The sequence below is a fragment of the Hypanus sabinus genome, chromosome 1 (genome assembly GCF_030144855.1).
Source record: "Hypanus sabinus isolate sHypSab1 chromosome 1, sHypSab1.hap1, whole genome shotgun sequence".
Lineage (NCBI taxonomy): Eukaryota > Metazoa > Chordata > Chondrichthyes > Myliobatiformes > Dasyatidae > Hypanus > Hypanus sabinus.
Genome location: NC_082706.1, coordinates 34,186,675 through 34,195,803, shown reverse-complemented (window position 1 = coordinate 34,195,803; position 9,129 = coordinate 34,186,675).

Below are 9,129 nucleotides of genomic sequence, written 5' to 3'. Positions count from 1 at the left end.
GTGGACAGAGCTGACATGATCCATAGTCGCCCTCAGTGCCACTGATACCCAGTGGACAGAGCTGACAAGATCTATAGTCGCCCTCAATGCCACTGATACCCAGTGGACAGAGCTGACATGATCCATAGTCGCCCTCAGTGCCACTGATACCCAGTGGACAGAGCTGACAAGATCTATAGTTGCCCTCAGTGCCACTGATACCCAGTGGACAGAGCTGACATGATCTATAGTCGCCCTCAGTGCCACTGATACCCAGTGGACAGAGCTGACATGATCTATAGTTGCCCTCAGTGCCAATGATACCCAGTGGACAGAGCTGACATGATCTATAGTCGCCCTCAGTGCCAATGATACCCAGTGGACAGAGCTGACATGATCTATAGTTGCCCTCAGTGCCAATGATACCCAGTGGACAGAGCTGACATGATCTATAGTCGCCCTCAGTGCCAATGATACCCAGTGGACAGAGCTGACATGATCTATAGTTGCCCTCAGTGCCAATGATACCCAGTGGACAGAGCTGACATGATCTTTAGTCGCCCTCAGTGCCAATGATACCCAGGGGACAGAGCTGACATGATCTATAGTTGCCCTCAGTGCCACTGATACCCAGTGGACAGAGCTGACATGATCTGTAGTTGCCCTCAGTGCCACTGATACCCAGTGGACAGAGCTGACATGATCTATAGTCGCCCTCAGTGCCACTGATACCCAGTGGACAGAGCTGACATGATCTATAGTTGCCCTCAGTGCCACTGATACCCAGTGGACAGAGCTGACAAGATCTATAGTTGCCCTCAGTGCCAATGATACCCAGTTGACAGAGCTGACATGATCTATAGTCGCCCTCAGTGCCACTGATACCCAGTGGACAGAGCTGACAAGATCTGTAGTTGCCCTCAGTGCCACTGATACCCAGTGGACAAAGCTGACAAGATCTATAGTCGCCCTCAGTGCCACTGATACCCAGTGGACAGAGCTGACATGATCTATGTTTGCCCTCAGTGCCACTGATACCCTGTGGACAGAGCTGACATGATCTATAGTCGCCCTCAGTGCCAATGATACCCAGTGGACAGAGCTGACAAGATCTATAGTTGCCCTCAGTGCCACTGATACCCAGTGGACAGAGCTGACATGATCTATAGTTGCCCTCAGTGCCACTAATACCCAGTGGACAGAGCTGACAAGATCTATAGTTGCCCTCAGTGCCACTGCTACCCAGTGGACAGAGGTTCAAGATCTATACTTGCCCTCAGTGCCACTGATACCCAGTGGACAGAGCTGAGAAGATCTATAGTCGCCCTCAATGCCACTGATACCCAGTGGACAGAGCTGACATGATCCATAGTCGCCCTCAGTGCCACTGATACCCAGTGGACAGAGCTGAGAAGATCTATAGTCGCCCTCAGTGCCACTGATACCCAGTGGACAGAGCTGACAAGATCTATAGTCGCCCTCAATGCCACTGATACCCAGTGGACAGAGCTGACATGATCCATAGTCGCCCTCAGTGCCACTGATACCCAGTGGACAGAGCTGACAAGATCTATAGTCGCCCTCAATGCCACTGATACCCAGTGGACAGAGCTGACATGATCCATAGTCGCCCTCAGTGCCACTGATACCCAGTGGACAGAGCTGAGAAGATCTATAGTCGCCCTCAGTGCCACTGATACCCAGTGGACAGAGCTGACATGATCTATAGTCGCCCTCAGTGCCACTGATACCCAGTGGACAGAGCTGAGAAGATCTATAGTCGCCCTCAGTGCCACTGATACCCAGTGGACAGAGCTGAGAAGATCTATGGTCGCCCTCAGTGCCACTGATACCCAGTGGACAGAGCTGACATTATCCATAGTCGCCCTCAGTGCCACTGATACCCAGTGGACAGAGCTGACATGATCTATAGTCGCCCTCAGTGCCACTGATACCCAGTGGACAGAGCTGACATGATCTAAAGTTGCCCTCAGGGCCACTGATACCCAGTGGACAGAGCTGACATGATCTATGGTTGTACTCAGTGCCACTGACACCCAGTGGACAGAGCTGACATAATCTATAGTTGCCCTCAATGACACTAATACCCAGTGGACAGAGCTGACAAGATCTATAGTTGCCCTCAGTGCCACTGATACCCAGTGGACAGAGCTGACATGATCTATAGTTGCCCTCAGTGCCACTGATACCCAGTGGACAGAGCTGACATGATCTATAGTTGCCCTCAGCGCCACTGATACCCAGTGGACAGAGCTGACAAGATCTATAGTTGCCCTCAGTGCCACTGATACCCAGTGGACAGAGCTGACATGATCTACAGTTGCCCTCAATGACACCGATACCCAGTGGACAGAGCTGACATGATCTATAGTTGCCCTCAGTGCCACTGATAGCCAGTGGACAGAGCTGACATGATCTATGGTCGCCCTCAGTGCCACTGATACCCAGTGGACAGAGCTGACATGATCTATAGTTGCCCTCAGTGCCACTGATACCCAGTTGACAGAGCTGACATGATCTATAGTCGCCCTCAGTGCTAATGATACCCAGTGGACAGAGCTGACATGATCTATAGTTGCCCTCAGTGCCACTGATACCCAGTGGACAGAGCTGACATGATCTATAGTCGCCCTCAGTGCCACTGATACCCAGTGGAGAGAGCTGACAAGATCTATAGTTGCCCTCAGTGCCACTGATACCCAGTGGACAGAGCTGAGAAGATCTATAGTCGCCCTCAGTGCCACTGATACCCAGTGGACAGAGCTGACATGATCTATGGTCACCCTCAGTGCCACTGATACCCAGTGGACAGAGCTGAGAAGATCTATAGTCGCCCTCAGTGCCACTGATACCCAGTGCACAGAGCTGACATGATCTATAGTTGCCCTCAGTGCCACTGATACCCAGTGGACAGAGCTGACATGATCTATAGTTGCCCTCAGTGCCACTGATACCCAGTGGACAGAGCTGACATGATCTATAGTTGCCCTCAATGACACTGATACCCAGTGGACAGAGCTGACAAGATCTATAGTTGCCCTCAGTGCCACTGATACCCAGTGGATAGAGCTGACATGATCTATAGTTGCGCTCAATGACACTAATACCCAGAGGACAGAGCTGACATGATCTGTAGTTGCCCTCAGTGCCACTGATACCCAGTGGACAGAGCTGACATGATCTATAGTCGCCCTCAGTGCCACTGATACCCAGTGGACAGAGCTGACATGATCTATAGTTGCCCTCAGTGCCACTGATACCCAGTGGACAGAGCTGACAAGATCTATAGTTGCCCTCAGTGCCAATGATACCCAGTTGACAGAGCTGACATGATCTATAGTCGCCCTCAGTGCCACTGATACCCAGTGGACAGAGCTGACAAGATCTATAGTTGCCCTCAGTGCCACTGATACCCAGTGGACAAAGCTGACAAGATCTATAGTCGCCCTCAGTGCCACTGATACCCAGTGGACAGAGCTGACATGATCTGTGGTCGCCCTCAGTGCCACTGATACCCAGTGGACAGAGCTGACAAGATCTATGGTCGCCCTCAGTGCCACTGATACCCAGTGGACAGAGCTGACAAGATCTATAGTCGCCCTCAGTGCCACTGATACCCAGTGGACAGAGCTGACATGATCTATGTTTGCCCTCAGTGCCACTGATACCCTGTGGACAGAGCTGACATGATCTATAGTCGCCCTCAGTGCCAATGATACCCAGTGGACAGAGCTGACAAGATCTATAGTTGCCCTCAGTGCCACTGATACCCAGTGGACAGAGCTGACATGATCTATAGTTGCCCTCAGTGCCACTGATACCCAGTTGACAGAGCTGACATGATCTATAGTTGCCCTCAGCGCCACTGATACCCAGTGGACAGAGCTGACAAGATCTATAGTTGCCCTCAGTGCCACTGATACCCAGTGGACAGAGCTGACATGATCTACAGTTGCCCTCAATGACACTGATACCCAGTGGACAGAGCTGACATAATCTATAGTTGCCCTCAGTGCCACTGATAGCCAGTGGACAGAGCTGACATGATCTATGGTCGCCCTCAGTGCCAATGATACCCAGTTGACAGAGCTGACATAATCTATAGTTGCCCTCAGTGCCACTGATAGCCAGTTGACAGAGCTGACATGATCTATAGTCGCCCTCAGTGCCAATGATACCCAGTGGACAGAGCTGACATGATCTATAGTTGCCCTCAGTGCCACTGATACCCAGTGGACAGAGCTGACATGATCTATAGTCGCCCTCAGTGCCACTGATACCCAGTGGAGAGAGCTGACAAGATGTATAGTTGCCCTCAGTGCCACTGATACCCAGTGGACAGAGCTGAGAAGATCTATAGTCGCCCACAGTGCCACTGATACCCAGTGGACAGAGCTGACATGATCTATAGTTGCCCTCAGTGCCACTGATACCCAGTGGACAGAGCTGACATGATCTATAGTTGCCCTCAGCACCACTTATACCCAGTGGACAGAGCTGACATGATCTATAGTTGCCCTCAATGACACTGATACCCAGTGGACAGAGCTGACAAGATCTATAGTTGCCCTCAGTGCCACTGCTACCCAGTGGACAGAGCTTCAAGATCTATACTTGCCCTCAGTGCCACTGATACCCAGTGGACAGAGCTGAGAAGATCTATAGTCGCCCTCAATGCCACTGATACCCAGTGGACAGAGCTGACATGATCCATAGTCGCCCTCAGTGCCACTGATACCCAGTGGACAGAGCTGAGAAGATCTATAGTCGCCCTCAGTGCCACTGATACCCAGTGGACAGAGCTGACAAGATCTATAGTCGCCCTCAATGCCACTGATACCCAGTGGACAGAGCTGACATGATCCATAGTCGCCCTCAGTGCCACTGATACCCAGTGGACAGAGCTGACAAGATCTATAGTCGCCCTCAATGCCACTGATACCCAGTGGACAGAGCTGACATGATCCACAGTCGCCCTCAGTGCCACTGATACCCAGTGGACAGAGCTGAGAAGATCTATAGTCGCCCTCAGTGCCACTGATACCCAGTGGACAGAGCTGACATGATCTATAGTCGCCCTCAGTGCCACTGATACCCAGTGGACAGAGCTGAGAAGATCTATAGTCGCCCTCAGTGCCACTGATACCCAGTGGACAGAGCTGAGAAGATCTATGGTCGCCCTCAGTGCCACTGATACCCAGTGGACAGAGCTGACATTATCTATAGTCGCCCTCAGTGCCACTGATACCCAGTGGACAGAGCTGACATGATCTATAGTCGCCCTCAGTGCCACTGATACCCAGTGGACAGAGCTGACATGATCTAAAGTTGCCCTCAGGGCCACTGATACCCAGTGGACAGAGCTGACATGATCTATGGTTGTACTCAGTGCCACTGATACCCAGTGGACAGAGCTGACATAATCTATAGTTGCCCTCAATGACACTAATACCCAGTGGACAGAGCTGACAAGATCTATAGTTGCCCTCAGTGCCACTGATACCCAGTGGACAGAGCTGACATGATCTATAGTTGCCCTCAGTGCCACTGATACCCAGTGGACAGAGCTGACATGATCTATAGTTGCCCTCAGCGCCACTGATACCCAGTGGACAGAGCTGACATGATCTATAGTTGCCCTCAGTGCCACTGATAGCCAGTGGACAGAGCTGACATGATCTATGGTCGCCCTCAGTGCCACTGATACCCAGTGGACAGAGCTGACATGATCTATAGTTGCCCTCAGTGCCACTGATACCCAGTTGACAGAGCTGACATGATCTATAGTCGCCCTCAGTGCCAATGATACCCAGTGGACAGAGCTGACATGATCTATAGTTGCCCTCAGTGCCACTGATACCCAGTGGACAGAGCTGACATGATCTATAGTCGCCCTCAGTGCCACTGATACCCAGTGGAGAGAGCTGACAAGATCTATAGTTGCCCTCAGTGCCACTGATACCCAGTGGACAGAGCTGAGAAGATCTATAGTCGCCCTCAGTGCCACTGATACCCAGTGGACAGAGCTGACATGATCTATGGTCACCCTCAGTGCCACTGATACCCAGTGGACAGAGCTGAGAAGATCTATAGTCGCCCTCAGTGCCACTGATACCCAGTGCACAGAGCTGACATGATCTATAGTTGCCCTCAGTGCCACTGATACCCAGTGGACAGAGCTGACATGATCTATAGTTGCCCTCAGTGCCACTGATACCCAGTGGACAGAGCTGACATGATCTATAGTTGCCCTCAGCACCACTTATACCCAGTGGACAGAGCTGACATGATCTATAGTTGCCCTCAATGACACTGATACCCAGTGGACAGAGCTGACAAGATCTATAGTTGCCCTCAGTGCCACTGATACCCAGTGGATAGAGCTGACATGATCTATAGTTGCGCTCAATGACACTAATACCCAGAGGACAGAGCTGACATGATCTGTAGTTGCCCTCAGTGCCACTGATACCCAGTGGACAGAGCTGACATGATCTATAGTCGCCCTCAGTGCCACTGATACCCAGTGGACAGAGCTGACATGATCTATAGTTGCCCTCAGTGCCACTGATACCCAGTGGACAGAGCTGACAAGATCTATAGTTGCCCTCAGTGCCAATGATACCCAGTTGACAGAGCTGACATGATCTATAGTCGCCCTCAGTGCCACTGATACCCAGTGGACAGAGCTGACAAGATCTATAGTTGCCCTCAGTGCCACTGATACCCAGTGGACAAAGCTGACAAGATCTATAGTCGCCCTCAGTGCCACTGATACCCAGTGGACAGAGCTGACATGATCTGTGGTCGCCCTCAGTGCCACTGATACCCAGTGGACAGAGCTGACAAGATCTATGGTCGCCCTCAGTGCCACTGATACCCAGTGGACAGAGCTGACAAGATCTATAGTCGCCCTCAGTGCCACTGATACCCAGTGGACAGAGCTGACATGATCTATGGTTGCCCTCAGTGCCACTGATACCCTGTGGACAGAGCTGACATGATCTATAGTCGCCCTCAGTGCCAATGATACCCAGTGGACAGAGCTGACAAGATCTATAGTTGCCCTCAGTGCCACTGATACCCAGTGGACAGAGCTGACATGATCTATAGTTGCCCTCAGTGCCACTGATACCCAGTTGACAGAGCTGACATGATCTATAGTTGCCCTCAGCGCCACTGATACCCAGTGGACAGAGCTGACAAGATCTATAGTTGCCCTCAGTGCCACTGATACCCAGTGGACAGAGCTGACATGATCTACAGTTGCCCTCAATGACACTGATACCCAGTGGACAGAGCTGACATAATCTATAGTTGCCCTCAGTGCCACTGATAGCCAGTGGACAGAGCTGACATGATCTATGGTCGCCCTCAGTGCCAATGATACCCAGTTGACAGACCTGACATAATCTATAGTTGCCCTCAGTGCCACTGATAGCCAGTTGACAGAGCTGACATGATCTATAGTCGCCCTCAGTGCCAATGATACCCAGTGGACAGAGCTGACATGATCTATAGTTGCCCTCAGTGCCACTGATACCCAGTGGACAGAGCTGACATGATCTATAGTCGCCCTCAGTGCCACTGATACCCAGTGGAGAGAGCTGACAAGATCTATAGTTGCCCTCAGTGCCACTGATACCCAGTGGACAGAGCTCAGAAGATCTATAGTCGCCCTCAGTGCCACTGATACCCAGTGGACAGAGCTGACATGATCTATAGTTGCCCTCAGTGCCACTGATACCCAGTGGACAGAGCTGACATGATCTATAGTTGCCCTCAGCACCACTTATACCCAGTGGACAGAGCTGACATGATCTATAGTTGCCCTCAATGACACTGATACCCAGTGGACAGAGCTGACAAGATCTATAGTTGCCCTCAGTGCCACTGATACCCAGTGGATAGAGCTGACATGATCTATAGTTGCGCTCAATGACACTAATACCCAGAGGACAGAGCCGACATGATCTGTAGTTGCCCTCAGTGCCACTGATACCCAGTGGACAGAGCTGTCATGATCTATAGTTGCCCTCAGTGCCACTGATACCCAGTGGACAGAGCTGACAAGATCTACAGTTGCCCTCAGTGACACTGATACCCAGTGGACAGAGCTGACAAGATCTATAGTTGCCCTCAGTGCCAATGATACCCAGTTGACAGAGCTGACATGATCTACAGTCGCCCTCAGTGCCACTGATACCCAGTGGACAGAGCTGACAAGATCTATAGTTGCCCTCAGTGCCACTGATACCCAGTGGACAAAGCTGACAAGATCTATAGTCGCCCTCAGTGCCACTGATACCCAGTGGACAGAGCTGACAAGATCTATAGTCGACCTCAGTGCCACTGATACCCAGTGGACAGAGCTGACATGATCTATGGTTGCCCACAGTGCCACTGATACCCAGTGGATAGAGCTGACATGATCTATAGTTGTCCTCAATGACACTGATACCCAGTGGACAGAACTGACATGATCTATAGCTGCCCTCAGTGCCACTGATACCCAGTGGACAGAGCTGACATGATCTATAGTCGCCCTCAGTGCCACTGATACCCAGTGGACAGAGCTGACATGATCTAAAGTTGCCCTCAGGGCCACTGATACCCAGTGGACAGAGCTGACATGATCTATAGTTGCCCTCAGTGCCACTGATACCAAGTGGACAGAGCTGACATAATCTATAGTTGCCCTCAATGACACTGATACCCAGTGGACAGAGCTGACATGATCTATAGTTGTCCTCAATGACACTGATACCCAGTGGACAGAGCTGACATGATCTATAGTTGCCCACAGTGCCACTGATACCCAGTGGACAGAGCTGACATGATCTATGGTCGCCCTCAGTGCCAATGATACCCAGTTGACAGAGCTGACATGATCTATACTCGCCCTCAGTGCCAATGATACCCAGTGGACAGACCTGACATGATCTATAGTTGCCCTCAGTGCCACTGATACCCTTTGGACAGAGCTGACATGATCTATAGTCGCCCTCAGTGCCACTGATACCCAGTGGACAGAGCTGACATGATCTATAGTTGCCCTCAGTGCCACTGATACCCAGTGGACAGAGCTGACAAGATATATAGTTGCCCTCAGTGCCACTGATACCCAGT